Raw genomic sequence first — 18,790 nt, forward strand, 5'->3', positions numbered from 1 at the left:
AGTAATGCACATGCAGCCCAGGAAGCGGGGCAGTAAAACAGATAGAAGTACCCTCAATAGGTAGAGAGAGCATATGGACTTGGGGAGAGGCCATGCAGCATGGATTTTGCAGTGTGCGGTGCATCATCACCCTGCCACACCCTCAGAAACCGCACAGCCCTCCTCTGCCACCCACCATACCCATGGGGTGACGCCAGATTTCTCTGGACGCCTCCTGCCCCTTCCAGAGAAGCAATGAGAACCCAGAAGCCACTACTTCTTCTCTGGTGATGGTGGACCTGCCACTGGAAGCTGGTGCCACTTCTTTCCTCTGGTACTGAGGGGCAGGGGGTGCCCATTACACACTGGCACTGCTGCACTTACCTCCCCATCATCACCTGAGAAGTGAGGAAAAGCAGCAGCAGCAGCAACAGCAGCAGCAGCAGCAGGAGAGGTACTGGATCCCCACCCTGCCTTCACCTGTGGAAGCGCTGGGTGGGGAAGCAGGATCTGCCGCCTGAAGCAGCTACCTCAATTTGCCAATGGTAAGGCCGGCTCTTCATCTCCAGCAGCTGCTAGTGCTGCTCAGTGGCTTGCGCCAGACCTGAGGCTGCGGGTCTCCAGTAGGCGCTCAAGAAACCACGCTCCTTGACCACTGGGGTGAGACTAGCGGGAAGGCGCGCGCTACTCCCACATCCAGGGTCCGCGCGTGGCTTCTGCCGCTGCGAGAAGACGAGCAAAGGTGAAGCAGCCTTCCGAAGGGGCGTGTCCATTGGCTGCGGGACCACGTGCAGAGCGTGGGCCAGGTGGGCGGGGCGTTTGTTCACGGGCCTCCTCCTCCTCCTCCACCTCCACCACGCCCACTCCACTTCTTCTTTCGGCGGGGCGGGGGGCGCGTGCGCGTGCGCGGGCGAGAAGAGGGGGCTGGGATTGGGGGGGGGGAGCGGCGGTTGGCGAGGAGCGCTGACGCGCGCGCCTTGTGGGGGCGGCCGTTGCCTCTCCTCCCCCTCCCTCTACTGCTCGGGAGGGCGAGCGCCGGCTTCTTGCCTCTGAGGCGAAGCTGAAGCCGGAGGCTCCTTCTCCTGCCGACCGCTTCCCCTCCGCTCGGGGCGTTGGGTTTTGAGCGGGCAGACACCTCCGCGCAGCGCCAGGCTGCCGCCCTCTCGGCCAGGGGTCGCTCCTTTCCCTGAGGGAGGGCGCCAGGCGGTTCCTCTTGCTTCGCTCCGTTGGCGCCGTCGGACGTGAGGGGCGCCCTCTTCTTCTTCTTCTTCTTCCTCCTCCTCCTCCTCCTCGGGAGCTTTTCGCCGACCTCGAAGGCGGTTCGGCCACATGTGGGCAGCGCCAGCCCTCCTCCCGCTTCCCTTTCTTTCCCTCCTCCTCCTCCTCCTCTCTCCTCTGCAACCATTATTACACCTGTGAATGGAGGGAAGGAGCGAAGCCGTCGCCTGAAGCTGAGGAGGAGGAGGCGGCGGCCTTGACAGTCACACACACGCTCGGCTTCTCTGTTAGTGTGTTTTTGCCCTCCGACCCTTTTCTCATCGGCGGAGGAGCCGAGGGGCAGTGGGCGAGCTCCTGGTGGCCAGCCGCGGCAATGTGAGGCAGGCAGCCCTCCTGCGCGCGCGCCCTTGGGGAGCCTCGCTCCGGCAGATGCGGCGGGGAAAGGGGGCTGGTTCGAGGCGCCCCCCCCATCCCCACCGATTTATTTGCATCGCTGCCTCCGCGGCTGTAGTGGCGGCGCCGGCAGGACCCCCCTTTCTCCCCCCTTTCTTCGCACGCCGCCTCGCTCCTAAAGGATTGACTGGATGAAGAGCCTGCCTTTTGGGTGGTTGCCTTGGGGGACTGGCAAGCGGAGAGACTTCAGCTGACAAGGTACCTGTTCTCCAGACCTGGGTGGGGTGGGAGATGCAAGATGCTCACCTGAAGGGTATCCGCATCGTGGTCTAGTAAAGGGGGGGGGGGCGCCAATAAAAAAAAAAATAGGGAGGGGAATCGCCATCCTTCTACCTTAAACTATCTTCTCACTTTTTTCTTTAAACCCCATAACCTCTCGATTTCTTTATGGGAATCGCTGTCGCCACCGTTATCATTTGCAGGCAGCGGAAAGGCTCCTGGGCAGATTCCCCTCCCTGCAATGTGCATGTTTGGAGCAGGGGGCTGCGTCCTTTTTCTTGGGGAAGGGGCTGCTGCTCCTACGGTTGCCTGCTGTAGGGGCGTGTTAGCAGCGCAAGCGCTGCACGCTCCGGCTCCCTGCACGGGCAAGCCGGGATTCAAGCTGGAGGAAGGAGCTCTTTGTGGTTTCACGCTCTTCCCCGTTCCCCCACCCGCCACCCCCTCCCCAAAAAATTGCTGCTGGGTGTTGCCTCCGTTTGGGGGCGGATGGCGGTTCGGGGGCGGTGGGTGAGCCATGGAGTGATGGAAGCGCCCGAGGGTGCTGCTGCTGGTGGTAATCGGTTGAAATGCAGTGGTTGCTAAGGGGAGAAAGCAGAGCTGCAAAGAAGCTATATTCTCCCCCTACCTAGCTTTGTGATTCCCCTTCACCCCCCCCCACCTCCGCTTAAAAGACGTGTAGATTTGGAGGGGGCGGGGTGGCATGGGGGACAGGATCAAGGTGGCTGAAGCTGTTTGCTGGTTAGAGCAGCAGAAGCTCCCACTTGGCATTTATGCACAGGAAAATTTGCAGCATGGTTGCAGGCTATGGAGGGCCCTTTTGTGGTGTGTGTGTGTGTGTGTGTGTGTGTGTTTCTCACCGCACTGTAAGTACAATACTCCCCATCTTGCCAGGAGAGGGTGTGAACAAGTAGGAAGATGTGACTGGTAGGGCATAGTTTCTCTCTGTGGAAAGGGACCCATGTTGCTACCTAATGTCTGCCACTATAGCTTCCAGAGGGAGAGGAGAGGTATGCAAGTGGAGAAGAGTGAATTGCTCACGCATTGAACCAGCCATCTCATATTCACATTCACTCACCTGCACTTTCCCTCTGGGTGGCACAAGCATAGCAGCGGAGATCAGGCAGCATTCTAGAGGGTTACCAAGTAAAGGTAGTAGTGACAGCTTCTGCTCATTCATTCTGGGAAGCTGTGCTGGGCCCAATATTCTCTGCTGCCTGCAGATGGAGGGAAGCAAGTAAAAGGAAACCACAGGCAAGGAAAAGAGGAGAAGCTGTTCCTTGTAGGATTGTGGAATCACTTACCTTCCCCTCAATCTTAAGAGCATGGCAGGAAGGACTAGGCAAGTGATGGCTGCAAGGGGTTGTTACCATTACTTCTGGTTGCTTAGCTGGCCTCTCTCAAACTCTGGGAGGCTCTGCCTACTCACTCTCTTTCTCTTTGGGTGCAACAATTGGAGTGATATGATGGGGAATGGTTGGACACAGCAGGGCTTCGCAGAACAAGTGAATCAGCGAAAGTTGCTACTGCCTCTTCTTGGTTGCTCTCCGCTCTGGACAGTGCAGAAATGAGTACTGGCTCCCTGCATCCAGTCACTACTTGCTGCGAGCAGAAGGACAGCACTACTTGCTGCACAGGTGAGCAAGCAGAAGAAATAATTGCTCCTTTCATGAGCAGTTGCCTCTGTCTTGTTGCACACCTACACTCTCCTCTCCCTCTGGCTGCAGCGGTGGTGGGTATTGGACACAGTTGCACTGACCCAAGAGAGGGCAAGTTAGCTGGGGGAGACCTTTCTCTGTTGACAGTGCCACAGGGCCCAGTCCTCCCTGAGAGAGAGAAGATGAACAAGTGAATGGAGGTAGCAGTCTTTTTTGGTTTGTACACGCTCTTTAGGCAGCCCTGCTGGTTCCTGTTTTTAGTGCCGTGCTGTCCATGGAAAGAGAAGGTGGGTGGGCAGAGGCAACCACCACTGCTTTCACTTGCTTTCCCACAGTGTCCCTCTGGCAGTGCAGTGAACAGAGCCCAAAGCACTTGGAGGCTGTTGTACCTTAGCACCAAGCTAGTTCATGGTCAGTGTAAGCCATCCTGTGGTGCTGGGCCCTTGCAGCATATTACGTTTCTGCAAGATTTAAGCTTGTGTGAGTGCTGGAGATGACAGGCTAACCTTATGGCTTCACAACATATTATGAAGATTTTTAGATACATAAACAGATAAGAGGATTAGACTGTTAGATCTCATAATTTCAGGGGCAATTGAAACACACACACACATCAGAACACTAATCTCTTTTTTCATTGTCTACAGATAATAGCACAATTGGGGCTTTCTCATTTGAGCCACCAAAAGAGTGTGGTGTGGATACAAAATGGAAGGGTCGATAGCTAGAATTGCATTGATTTTAATGCAGTTCAGACTGTCCCCAGTGGAAATTGCTCTGCAATTATGTGTGGGCATCATAGTTCTCTTTTAGTTTTAAAAATAGGGAAACTCAATTGGTGTTATTTTATGTCAATACTGTGGTGGTCCTCTTATTAAAAATATTCATATTCTTTGTTCGGTGTGACTAGAGACATTTAAAATACTCATCTATTTCAACCCACCAAGAGCCCGCTTCCTCCACCCTCTTCTTCCCTATGGTTGTGACTCAGAATGGCTTTCCTTTTTTGGTATCTATGTGAAAGAGATGTCTGTAACCCAACTTTACTTTGCTGTTCCTTCTTAGCCAAGCCTATTCATTAAACGCCCACAGTGTGCTTGCCATTATGTAAAGTTTAGTTGAATTCTGCACACTGGGCATGCTCAGTTCTCATTAGGTTGCTTTGGGCTTGCTTTACCACCTCTTAGGATTTTTTAAATAAAGACTATAAATCTTGACATTCTCTCAGACCTCCCCACTCCCTCTTGTGCATGGTTGGCGCCATTTTTCCTAAATAAACCACATTCAGTCCTGAATTTTGAAAATAGAAGAAATGATTCTCAATACAGTTTTTAACTCATGAAATATTTCTCTAAATTAAAAAAATGTGAATGAATGTGCACTACAAAGAGTATGGAAGATGGTACCTCAATTAGGGAAAATGTTGGTAATTAGCATGTATTTGTTTCTAATTAAGGCTTACTAAGGCCGTGTAACTTAAGTTCCAAATTCCAGCAGCAACTCATTTTAATAATTCTTGAAATTTAGTCATACCCATGTTGGATAAAAAAGAAATAATGGGTTGTATCCTGTGTTTCTACAAGTTGAAGCTATTTAACAACATAGTTGTTTCACTGGTGAAATGTTTTATTGTACAGGATAATTCATAAGCATGTTGCTGGTAACTTCATTGCACAATAGATTGCACACCTGTTACACATTGAGTTTCTGCTAGCACAGTTGTTGGAGTTTATTTCTTTGTTGTGAAACATTAAAACCCGAGAGTCCTTGCGCTAGCTAACAGAACATTGAATAGAGCCCAGTGTTCTTCCATTCAAATTTATTATCGCCTTGAAAGATAATATGAAAATATTTAAATATTTGCAACATTAAAAAAAAAAAATCTTGAGGCCTTGAATTTTGCAAGCCTTCTGGGAAATTTGTTGTTTCCCCCTATGCTACCAACATCTTCACCATTTGTTTGACCAGAGAAACAGGAACAGTTTCTGTGTAACGTTTAGCGGTCAAATAAATGATTCCTCAACTGATTCCCTTGACTTGAAGATAGCACAACCATGTTTTGTAGTAATGTGTCATCTGTATAGCTAGCTTATAGACCAGAGATATCCAGTGTGGTGCCCCTCAGTTGTTACTCCAACTCCTGTCAACCCCAGTCAGCATGGCTTATGGTCAGGGTGACAGGAGCTGTGGTCCAAGAACATTTGGAGGGTACCATGTTGACTATCCATTATATACCCATACCCTGAACTGCAGTTGGGTTCCTAAATATTGTGGTTAATCAGGCTGGTGTTGCATCTTGCTTGAAGGCAATCTGCATGAAAACACCAGCACATGATAAAGATATGGGAATTGTAGTTATTGCAAGAAAACAAAGTTTAGATTTTCTTAACTTTGTTATAAAATACTCACTTTATACGTATTTTAAAATCTATGTTAAAGCTTGCTGTGTCATCATATATATCTATATCTACATCCCAACTTCTTTCTTGTTCCTCTCCCTCGGGACAAGTTTTAGTTTTGAAAGGGATAGGGCCCTGTATGTCTTTTCTCCTAACCCTCTTCTTTCATTCTCTGTGGAAATACATTTCTTTCTTCTTTAGTCTTTCCAATTAGATGTGAAGGTGGAAGTTAGTCCCTGCCTTAGATGGACACCTATCAGTGCTTGATATGACAGGAAAACGCATGAAATTCAAGTTGGAATCAACTCTTTGGGTCTGATTCCAGTGTAGATGTGTTGAAATCACTGATCAAATGCTAGGTTGATTCAATAGGAATGAATGGTATGCCTCTTATGCTTGCTCTCCTAGGGGTCACTAGCTAACAAAGTGTAACACAAGCCCCTTGAGATTTAGAAGATTTGTTTCCTTTTACTATTGGTGTGAGTTGAATCAGATTGAATCCTTCTGAACCGTCTAGAGGGGCTGGGAGCTGGGGGCACTGTTATACGGTGGTTCCACTCCTTTCTCCTGGGCTGTGTCCAGAAAGTGGTGGTGGGGGATGAGTGTTCAGACCCCTGGGCTCTCACTTGTGGGGTGCCTCAGGGTTCCGTCCTCTCCCCCATACTTTTTAATATCTATATGAAGCCGCTGGGAGAGATCATCAGGGGGTTTGGGCTGGGTGTTCATCAGTATGCAGATGACACCCAGCTCTACCTCTCCTTTAAATCAGAACCAGTGTAGGTGGTGAAGGTCCTGTGTGAGTGCCTGGAGGCTGTTGGAGGATGGATGGCGGCTAACAGATTGAGGTTGAATCCTGACAAGACAGAAGTACTGTTTTTGGGGGACAGGGGGCGGGCGGGTGTGGGGGATTCCCTGGTCCTGAATGGGGTAACTGTGCCCCTGAAGGACCAGGTGCGCAGCCTGGGAGTCATTTTGGACTCACAGCTGTCCATGGAGGCACAGGTTAATTCTGTGTCCAGGGCAGCTGTTTACCAGCTCCACCTGGTACGCAGGCTAAGACCCTACCTGCCCGCGGACTGTCTTGCCAGAGTGGTGCATGCTCTAGTTATCTCCCGCTTGGACTACTGCAACGCGCTCTACGTGGGGCTACCTTTGAAGGTGACCCGGAAACTGCAATTAATCCAGAATGCGGCAGTTAGACTGGTGACTGGGAGTGGCTGCCAGGACCACATAACACCGGTTCTGAGAGATCTGCATTGGCTCCCAATACGTTTCCGAGCACAATTCAAAGTGTTGATGCTGACCTTTAAAGCCCTAAACAGCCTCGGTCCTGTATACCTGAAGGAGCGTCTCGACCCCCATTGTTCAGCCCGGACACTGAGATCCAGCGCCGAGGGCCTTCTGGCGGTTCCCTCATTGCGAGAAGTAAGGTTACATGGAACCAGGCAGAGGGCCTTCTCAGTAGTGGCGCCTGCACTGTGGAACGCCCTCCCAGCAGATGTCAAAGCAATAAACAACTATTTTACTTTTAAAAGACAACTGAAGGCAGCCCTCTTTAGGGAAGTTTTTAATGTCTGATGCTGTACTGTTTTTAATATTCAGTTGGATGCCGCCCAGATTGGCTGGGGAAACCCAGCCAGATGGGCGGGGTATAAATACATTATTATTATTATTATTATTATTATTATTATTATTATTATTATTACTCTGGACCACTTATATTATAAAGTCCTGTTAAAACATAACTTTCTGATATGAGGGAGATAAGAATAAACATATCTTGGGTATTTATAATGTCACCATGGTAACATTTTCATGCTTTGTACTTGGCCTCTGACATTTTCACCTAAACAGAGCTCAACATAAAATTCTATTCTTGTTTCTACTAGGGTAAAGTGTTGCGGGCAATTGAAATGCAAGGAAGGATGCACTTTGAATCACAGTTATATTTAACATTTTTTTGTTAGTGTTAAGTGTAGAAAAAAGCATAGTAACTTGTGCTGGCAAGTTAGATGGGTGTTGGTTCTATGCATCAATTTACTGTATTCCAGTATTCAACAAGAGATTCAGGCTTACCATGACAACACCCGCTCCCCTCTCTCTGTTCATCAAATATTGCAGTGGATTTTTTTTAGCACAAAAGCAGCACCTTCTTAAAGAAATGACAACACTACAATATATACTACAGTGAGCAAACTTAACTGTACAGAATGCTTGTTCTGAATGGAATTATACCTGCTTTGGGGGGGAAAGCTGACCTATTTTTCCTGAATTTTAATGCAGCTTTTAGATTAAGATGACTTCACACTTCTATTTTTAAAAAGTTTGATGAAAGCACATTGAGGAGAGTCATGATTTTTAAAACTGTAGTTCTCTTCCACCAAAACTAGAGTGCTTGCTTTAAAGTAAGTATGTGGTAGATCTGTATACATTTGAGAGGACATAAGAGCCCTACCGGATCAGATAAAAGACCCATCTAATCCCTCGTCCTGTTTTCACCAAATGTCTGTGGGAAGTCTGCAAGGAGGACCTGAGTGCAACAGTGCTCTTCCTCATGCACGTTTCTCAGCAACTGGTATTCAGAGACTTAATGCTTCTGACAGTCAAGGTAGAACATAGCCATTGTGGCTAGTAGCCACTGGTAGTTTTATCTTCCATGATTTTGACTAATCCTGTTTTAAAGCCACCCAAGTCTGGCCATCTTTTCATCTTGCTGGAGTTCCATACTTTAATTATGCACTGTGTGGGGAAGTACTTTCTTTTGTCTGACCTGAAGCTTCTCTTCCAATATTCAGCTTTATTGGATGGTTCCAAGTTTTAGTATTGTGGGGGAAGCTAAAAACTTATCCATTTTCTCAACTCCATGCATAATCTTGTATACCTCTACCATGTTTTCACCCCTTACTTGTCTTTTGTCTAAAGTAATCCCCCCGAAGTCATATTTTTACTCATAGAACAGTTGCTGCAGTCCCTTGATCATTTCAGTTGTCCTTTTTGGAAGTTTTTCCAGCTCTATAACATCTTTTTAGGCGAGGCGACCAGAACTGTACATATAATCCAAAGTACAGTATCACCGTAGATTTGCATAGCACCATTATGATATTGGCATTTTATTTTCAGTCCCTTTCCTAATGATTCCTAACGTGTTACCCATTCCAGAGAGGAGAAGGCTGACAAAAGCAATAGCCATGCAGCAAATTTCCACATTCACAGAAAATAAGGCATTGAATAAGGGAGCCATTCCTGCTGGTTTATAGTGACCAAAGCACATTTCCCTATACAGATAAGAGATAAAATTAACACATTTTCAGTTATTTCAGATTAGATTTAATCTAACTCAGTGATTAAAGAAGAATGCAGATTTTGACAGTAAATTGATTTTTCATGTTATTTTCCAATAAGAGAATGCTAGTTTATGGAGAGATTGGTCAGAGTCTGATCTCTATCAGTCCACAAGCGTCATGGCTCTTTGGTGCACAGAAGTTTCACAACACACATTCAATTTGCAATACTTGCATTTGTGATGTGATTTCGAGGTGATAAGAATCAGTAAAGGTCCCCTACAAAACAACAGCAGACAGTTGTCCCCATCCCCAACAATCAATCAGCATTCTATGCCCATTCAGGTTTTTTCTCATTAGGATTCCCCCACCCCTGCTAAAGATTTATTATATTTGTGCAAGCCTTTGGGTTCCCTCAAGCCTCTTGATTTTGTGTGTGTGTACTCAGTGAACATTAGCAATAGCGCAGGATGTGTATAACCTGTCTGAAGTTTCATTGGTTTTTTGTTTTTTTTAATGGATATAATGTATGGTATGGATTCTTTGCTACAGAGGTCTGTTTGCTGGGAGTGGATCCTTTGTTGGGATCATGTAACACTTCCAGTGTGAGTGGGGAGGAGCAAAGCAGGTATAATTTAGGCATGGAAAGCCGGGCTTTATGCCTTATCTTTCAAAGGAACTGTTAAGGGGGTTCATTTTAAATCTAGAATTTGCCTTCATTTTTTTCTTTTCTAGATATAACACAATATGTTCTTCTTTATTACAGTTTTTCTAAATCTGTTTAACTCTGTATGTTATCTTTTTAATTGAAAAGCAATAAACCATGTAGATTCTCAGATCTTTAGTCAGCAGTCTTTCACAGTATCATGAGGCAAAGTATATATATGCATTAATTTGTTACAGTGCACATGTAGCAATCTCATTGCTTTCTAAACAGCAGCTTTACATGGAAACTTGGTTCTGTAAAAGTAAATGACATCACAGCCGGCAACTGCTCCTAACTAACTTCTCCTGTTGGTCAATGTCCTACATAGAAAAAAGTTCCCCAACTTGGTGGTAAACCTTGATTTAGTATTATGTTCTAATGCAGTTAATTAACATGCAGCAGTTACCAATCAGTCATTTCAATAGAAGCACAGATCCACATATATGGTTATTTGCATTAATGAGTCAGTTTTATTGGCTGAAATGGGGACTTCTTGCAAATGCAGTAGCTGTATTTGGATGTTGGAGCACTAAAGAACTCTGGATCTGATTTTGTAAAGAAAAATTCCACTCTCCACACACCTGTGGTAAGGAAAGACTCAATTCAGAAACAGGATTGCTGAAGCATCCCATGAATCTTTCATAGGAAAGTTGTGCTCATGGTAAATAGTGTAGAAATCATGTCCTAAAAGAAATAAGTACTGAAAGAAAGTCTGAAAGTAATAAGTACTGTTAACCTTGAGAAAAGAAAAGAAAAAGTTATCAAAAAAAAATACTTAGATGACACCCAGGCATATAGAGGAAACGGTTGCTCGTTGCTCGTTGTAAATATTCAGGAAAGGTCCTGAAATAAATTATTTAAATTGCAACAAAGATTATATAATTCTTGTGACAGGGGTATATAGTGGGGAGAAAAATCCTAAAGGAGAAAGTTCCAGCAACATACGTAATATGTTATTTAAAGAGCGTTTGGACTCTTGTGTGAATGGTGCTTTAGATTTTGGACATGGTTTCTTAGCTCATATAGTATAGTGGCTCTAAAAGTATGAATTGTTGTTTATTATAAGATTATTAGGCAGCATCTCAGTGGCAAGAGTTAAATGGTTGTTAAACTTCCTCTAAAGTGAGATTCCCCACCACTATCTGTTGTGCCTTACAATGTGTATTCTTAGTTTACAGAGGAAAACGGTGAAGCACAACAGACTTGCCTAGTATCCCATGTGACCTGAGTGTGCAGAATCCTCTGCATAATGTTCACTGGTACTGTGCTTTGGCAGCCAAACTTCCAAGCTTCATGGAAGTTTTGAAAATCATTGATAGACTCCAAACTCTCTGGAGTTCTTTTGTTTTCCAGAACATTAAAACTGGTGCACAGTAATAACTTGTATTTTGAAATCAGCAAAATCTTTGATATTCACTACCATTCCATTCTACATTTCTCACTTTGACTGGATTTTTTGGTGGTGATGTTCTGTGGATGGATTTAAGTATGTTCTATTACATGCTTGTGAAATACAGTGTCGTGGTGATTGTCCTTCATTCATTCTCCTTCCATGAATTTTTGCCGATTTCCCCTGAAACCACTATGAAGAAGTAAGTAAATAATGAGTAGAATAAAGAATTAGCAAGCTGCCTGTTATATTCTGCAACACTGTAGTCTGAAATACTGATTTACAGCTCAATCCTAACCATGTCTGCTGGAGTTAGGATTTGCAGTTTAAAAGAAACAAGTGAAAGGATGCCAGTGCTATAACTCTCAGTTTGAGCCTTTTAAGAAATATGACCATTTGACAGGGCGCTAAGAATTCCATATTCTGTCAGTAAGGAGACAGGGTGCTGTAACCTGTGCCTCACTGCTGATTGCAAAATCTTACTGGAAGGCACTTTACAGATGGGAAACATAGACTGATTAATAGCTTAATTCAAAGCTCTATGAAGTAAATGGATGCCTTTCTTTTGACAAAATGCTCTTTATTGGTCCTTAAGCAGCTTGCTGAAAGGCAATATCTGGAAATGTCCACTAGAAGACTGAGATGTGCCTATAGTTCTAATGTTCCAATCTGGCACAGTTTGTCATAAGATATTGCATGTTTACCATCACAGTTTTCTGTTTTGTATGTCCATTCTTTGTGAATTCCTTGTTTCTATAAAAGGCAGCATTCAAGGCTGATTTCTCTCAATTTATTTTGCCCTCTTCATCTAAAAATGTAAACAGGACCTTTAATAATAATAATATAATAAATTTTTATTTATACCCCGCTCAGGGCGGCTAACAGCAAATATAAAACATTGATTAAAAAGTGACTTTAAAACAGCATAAAATACAACATAAATGCAGGATCAATGTCAATAAAATTAAAAAATTCAGGGTCATTTGGAGGGGGACCCAGTCAGTAAACATCAAATGATCACCAGGGCTAACTGGCCAAGTTGGTCCTACAAAGGCCAGCAAGGAGACCAGGGAAGAGTTTAAATATGGGGTCTCGGAAGGTTTTCTTCATAAAAAGGGAAAGGGAATGGAGTATCAGGCTAATTCAAATTGAAGCTTTCTTAACAATTATTATCAGCTCCAAAAATGTGCCAAACGTCTTAAATACATAAAAGGTGATAGATAAAAAGGTTTTTTATATATATATATATATATATATATATATATATATATATATATGCAAAGAACCAATCTATTTGTGAAAAGGGTGAAAAAGCTCCCTTCACCACACCACAGGCTGAACTTTCATTGCAGTTGCAGCCTACACTGTTGCGCTTTGTAAGAAAAGAAAACAACAGAGGAAAGACACATGCCACTTAACATCACATATAGCTTAGCCTGATAGATAGAATTCCAACACCATAATAAGAAAGAATCAAAATGTAAGCTGTCCTGGTTTCCTCAAAGCTTTAACCAAGTACAACAAGTAAAGTGATGTAAAGAGATGGGACTTCCCTGCACAGACAATTCCCCATAAACGGTCTTAGAATGCACAGTTGATATATTTTATAATCAGTAACTAGGCATACATGGAAGTCAAATTTATTTAAAATTGTTGAGGTGGTGGCAAGTAACTTTTAATGTTGTAATTAAATATGTACTAAAAGAGGTTTCTTTTTTCTTTCTTTCTTTCTTTTCTACTTCTATAAAGGGTCATCTTGATTATGTTTTGTGTAGAGTGGTCCATAAAGTCCGGATTCAGAGTCAGTTAAAGTATCCTAGACAGAGCAAACATGCAGGAACAACATTGCCTAAGATAATCAATCTAAATTATGTTCATATATTTTTCCATGTTTCTCCTTCGCTAATTGTTTCATGTTTTGGAATTTAAATTCTTTTGTATGTTTAGTGGGTCAGTATAAAATGACATGCAACTCTTAGTATTTCAGTTTAGGCTATTACATTGGATTTTTCTTTGCAACTAGAAGCCATCTGATGATACGTGCATTTTCATATTAAAGTACTGCTCTCCACTGCAATGCAAAACTTTTAAAAAGACACCTCTGAATTGTTCAGTATAAAAACTCTTGACAACCTTGTGAATTTTCATATTTGACAAATGGTTCTTATTCATGCCAGCACTTCAGACTAATGTTCTGGGACTTGTGGGTGTTAGAGAACAGAACAAATTTCCATATCAACTAATTTGATCCCACACTAGAGTTTTAAATGGGATTATTTTTGACAGTCCTTATATGGTAGATTCACCCCCCAATAAACATGACTATCAAGTACACAGTGGCAATTATAAATTTTGAATTCAGTAGATATGAAAGCCTTGCTTCCAAAAATAGTAATTTTGCATGCTTCCTCAGAGTCTGCACTTTTAGATAATTAACTTCTGATCTGCAGCACTAGCAAAGTTTGGATAGCTACAGTATTTAGGAAACAGAATATATTCATATTACTACTTGTTACTGCCAGTTCACTCCCACTTCTAATTTTTGAAGCTGCATTCACATGACGTTAGTGACAATTCATATCGATCCTGTGGTTTCTTGACAAATACTGCTGTTTGGTGCATTCTCCCCCTCCTCAAACCAGCTTCAGACCAATGGGAAAGCAGGATGCTGAGTAAGCAACAATGTGAACGTATCCAAACAGCTGTCTTGCAGGCATAGATAAGCATGCAAGCACAGATGACAGTGTAATAAATAGGAGTTCTAGTGGGATTGCAGGGGCAGGGAAACCAAAAAGGTTCTGTGTGCCGGGGGGAGACATCCCCACCCTCTCTCTAATGTGAACATCTCAGTGCACATGCAGCTTGAAACACAGTGTGGGGAAATTGCCCCTATGCTTAAAAAAAATATCCTCACTAATGTGAGCATACTCTTAGATAGGAAATAAACTGCGGCAGAATCTGATTGTTTTGGGGGTTTGAAGTATGTGAAAAAACACAACACCCCCCCTTTCAGCCAATAAAGCTATCAGCTACTCCCATACTGGTATCAAATAGCAGGACTAGCTGGTGCCCCTGTGCTAGGAGAAGCAGAAAGTGCAGAGACTTAGGCTGCTATATACAGGCCAGCTCCTGCCTTTTGTTGATGGGCAGTGTATGGTGTCCCATGTGTCAGAATGCACAAACTCCTAAATTGTATGTCTCTACCCCAGATGCAAGAAGCAGTGTGGCAAAACCAGCCTCGCTATAACAGTATGAATCAGCATTTTCCCAAGGGTAAGACCATTCATAAAACCAGGCCACATCTAGCAGCAGTTCCTACTTAATTTAATGTTCAGTTTTTTCTCAGATGAACTTAAAAGAAGCAATATAATAGTCCTATTGAGAAAAAGAAACAACATAATAGTCGTGTTAAGAAAAAGAACTTTTGTTGATAGTTTTTCTCTTTTTGAAACTCGGGGCTTTAATCCTATAATAAATAAATCCCCTCACCTAAACTTCTGGGGCTTAACTGCTAATGCTATGTTACTTCTTGGTATGAAAACATCAGTAAAGACGATAATAGTACAGAGAGAGAGACAAAATATATATCAGAAGTATCTGTAGAATAGGTAAAGGTAAAGGGACCTCTGACCATTAGGTCCAGTTGTGGACGACTGGGATTGTGGCACTCATCTCGCTTTATTGGCCGAGGGAGCCGGCGTACAGGTTCCGGGTCATGTGGCCAGCATGACTAAGCTGCTTCTGGCGAACCAGAGCAGCGCATGGAAACGCCGTTTACCTTCCCGCCGGAGCGGTACCTATTTATCTACTTGCACTTCGTGCTTTTGAACTGCTGGTCGGCAGGAGCAGGGACCGAGCAACGGGCGCTCACCCCGTTGCCGGGGATTCAAACCACTGACCTTCTGATCAGCAAGCCCTAGGCTCTGTGGTTTAACCCACAGTGCCACCCGCGTCCCTGAATAGCAGTAGGTAAACTAGTTCTTCTGGGATTGTGTCCATTGCACAGCTAATGCAGTAGGAGTCCTTCCTCGCTCCCCTCTCTCCCTGTACTCCCCTAAATCTGCTCCAGAGGATCCCCCAACCCTCTGGAGCAGATTTTTTAATGTGTGGGGGTTGCGAAGTTCTGTTGTGCAAGCAGAAGTCTGTTGACTGAATGGAATAGCAGCAATGGATACAACCCAAAATTTGTAAATATTCTCTGTTTTAGAATAAACTATTCAGATTTCATGAGTTACTATATTGCATAGAAGTATAAATATAAACTAGTTAAAAATGTTGTAAAATCTTGCGCATACTGTAATAAGCAAACTGATAGCATGTATCAATTGGAAGTGCAATTTTTATTAGGCTTAAATTTAGTGTCAAAGGGACTTTCATATTTAGCCTTTTCCATGATATTTTAAGATGTCTGAGCTTTTAGAGTATTCCTGCGAACATACTAATAAACTAATTTAAAGTAGACATTTTTTAAAAATTGTGTTTTTTTTAATATCCTTTACATCTCTATTAACATAATTTTTAAGCACAAACAGATACCCCCCTCTTTGCTTATTCAGCTTTCATGTCCCTTTTTAAAAATTCCTTATGTCCCTACTTACTGAAAATAGGAGACCGATTTCCTTGCCTCACAGTAATTTACTACAGGCCAAGACACTAAGAACAGGGACATTATTTTATTAATTAGATTCCTCTCTTTTTCCTTAAAGGAGGCAATATACCTGTTTTTTCAAAACAGTTGTGATTTTTATCTTGCCAGCTATAAATGTTGTCCTTTGTTTTGTTTTAGTTATTGTTACTGTTTACGAAAAATCTTAATCAACTACTGTTCTTAAAAATCGTGGAGTTGATTGGATTACTAAACACTTGCCAGGTAGGATAGCTCGCAGCTAAGTTTAGGTAGAATCTGATGGAATATTTCTTTTCTAAAATAGTGTATTAGGAAGACGATACCTGTTGTGACTAGGGTCATAGTACATGTATTACAAGTGATATTTGTTCCGGGTGAAGTGGTCATCTGTCACAGCTGCTGAAGCAAGTAAAGTAGGTCTATATGATCAATTATTAATAATTTAGTGCTCATCAGAGTTTGTTTATGCATCCAGGAGTTTAATTACTGGAGAGGCATTTGTGCTTGTTTGGAACTTGTAAACTGGGCTGCATAGGAAGATGTAAGCTTCAGTCAAGTGGAGAAAAGGGTGCACCGTACTTCTTAAGTGCAAAGTACAAAGAAATGTGCTGTTTTAGAGAATAGGCCATATGATTGCCCTAGAGAAATTGGTATAAGCTACCTGCTAGCTTATGTCCTTATCCTTTGGACTTCTTACTGTTTTATGTTGATGCTGCTGGCAAATTCCTGGAGCTTGTGTCAACTTTTTTAGAAACTGTTGCATAGTAATTTACTTATTAAACTTTCTTCCCCTTTCACTTTATTATTTCCATTTTCTTTATGAATTTCATAAATACTTCTGATGCACATCGTATATACATGATTTGGCATATGGGAAGGAGGAGAGCCTCGAAGTTCTCGTAAATAGACAGGCAGTGCTGCATTTATTAACCAACATTGTGCCATTTCAGGGGCTCTCAAAGGGGGTCCTAATATATATTATTTTAAAACTGTAAAACTCCTGCAGTATATTAAAATTCAGACTTAAATCCAGTTGTAAAACTTACAGTGTTTCAGCATATCTAACCTTGTGCGGAAGATAGAGCAGCAGTAAATTGATGTAGGTAGTTTTCAGGACTGTTCCAGATTAACATCTAACCCACAAGGCCGAACATCAAAACACAAATTTATTTCCAAGTGGAACAAATGAGACTAATACTCTTCACATCTTCTCAAGAGTCTACTTATACAACACAGGCAGCTGTTGCAGGTCAGAGAAAGCAAAAATAAATATTCTATTCAGATGATGGTTTCAATGGGATTTTTACAACTGAAAGAAACTAGGTCAATACAAAGGGAATAGTCAGAAGTTCAGATTTGCATGTCATTCAAAGTGTCTTTTTATTTGAATGTTTTATCAACAATGTTTTCTCTCTCAACTAGCTATCAAAACTATGAGTACAATCCGGACAAAATTAAAAATTTAAGTGCTACAGAATTTCAGTGCAAGGCTTAAGCTTAATGTTCCTACCTTAAAAGGCTGCTATGGGCTATTTCACATTACATTAAATTCAGTTGCTCAACCTTCAATATGATCATTTCACTTATGAATCATAGAGATAGTAGAAAGAGAAACAAGGGAGAAAATTACACAGAGGTTTATTGCACTTTCAGCCTAGGATCAGGTCAGTACTAGGACAAGTCATCTCCTAACACCTATAGCTTCCTCATATGTATTCTAACCCTTGAAAGCCACTGCAGTTTAACCCAGTTCCTTAACATGCTTGCAATACTAGCCTTTCATGACTTCCTGAGAATTGGATCTGACAATGTTGCTTGTGTGTGTTAGGGAGTACCACTGGTTGGTGACATGTCATGCTCCTTCTGGGGTAGTTTGTCCACCTTTGGTCTCCACCCTGCACTCATCTCTCACCTGCAGCTCCTAGAAGCTGTCAGCATGCGACAGCACCCACACCCCAGGAAATGGCTTTGACTGGTCAGCTAAACCAGATGAGGGTAGCCAATAGGTCTTAAATCCTCAGTGAATTAGGCACTTCCCATGCATTAGGCACTTCCCAGGCTCTGGTAGATTGAAACTAATAGTGGGTCCAGTGGTCAATAAGACTGTTTCTGCACATGCTGTAGAGGGAAGTGAGGGGTAGATGGGACTCGTCAACCTGGGAAGGTAGCTCATCTAGAAGGATAATGCTGAACCTAAACCTCCACTGCCTTGCGGGATATCCACTGCCTTGCAGGATATCTTCAGGAGAAGAAAAGTCTACGGAGTAAACCCTACACAAACCTGCAGTGAAGTCCCTAAAATGGTGGGATAGTGCCTTATATGCCTCCTCCTGGCAACTCCTGCAGCCAAGCTGGTGCCAAATGTATTGTTCTGCTTTCCTTCGGACCATATCCACGAGGCTGAAAGGGAGGCCTTGTCATCTGGGCAACCCAGAACCTCCACACACAAGCTTGTGCTCCAGGGAGGTCACTGTGCTGCTACTAACACAGCAGTTTGACTTCACCCACAGAAGCGCCCTTCATTGTCTTTTGAGACGCCAACGGAACAGAACAGAACACAGAATTCTGAAAATTAAGTTTGGCAGCTCTAATGTGTGGGAACAGACAGGAAATGTGGAAATATTTGTGGTTTAGGGAAATGTTTATCTTTACATTTTTCTTTGCTATGTTTTAAGATAGGCCAAGGAATGCCTAAAAAAGAGAGGGTTTGTTTTACTGCTTGAATAAACAGTCCTTCAAATGAACATACAATCCTAAGCATGCATACTCAGAAGTAAGTACTAACACTTGGGAGGGTTTACTTCAACTCCCACATTCCCTAGCTATTGGCCCTGCTGGCTGGGGCTAGAGGGGCACAGATTTT

The 18,790-nt window shown here is 43.2% G+C and overlaps 1 protein-coding gene across 17 annotated transcripts in view; it reads left to right on the forward strand.

The window, feature by feature from the left end:
• The first annotated feature begins 853 nt into the window (after positions 1-853).
• Positions 854-18,790, forward strand: part of LRRC7 (leucine rich repeat containing 7) — a 208,311-nt gene continuing 190,374 nt past the window's right edge. For 4 of the 17 annotated variants that reach the window (XM_079982234.1, XM_079982236.1, XM_079982237.1 and 1 more), the window contains exon 1: positions 869-1,848. The gene's annotated coding sequence lies outside the window, so the exon portion shown is untranslated. Of the gene's footprint in view, positions 1,849-18,790 lie in introns of all 17 variants that reach the window. The other 13 variants (XM_079982239.1, XM_079982228.1, XM_079982238.1 and 10 more) reach the window with 7 other exon arrangements.

The sequence above is a fragment of the Podarcis cretensis genome (genome assembly GCF_951804945.1).
Source record: "Podarcis cretensis genome assembly, chromosome: 6".
NCBI classification, from domain to species: domain Eukaryota; kingdom Metazoa; phylum Chordata; class Lepidosauria; order Squamata; family Lacertidae; genus Podarcis; species Podarcis cretensis.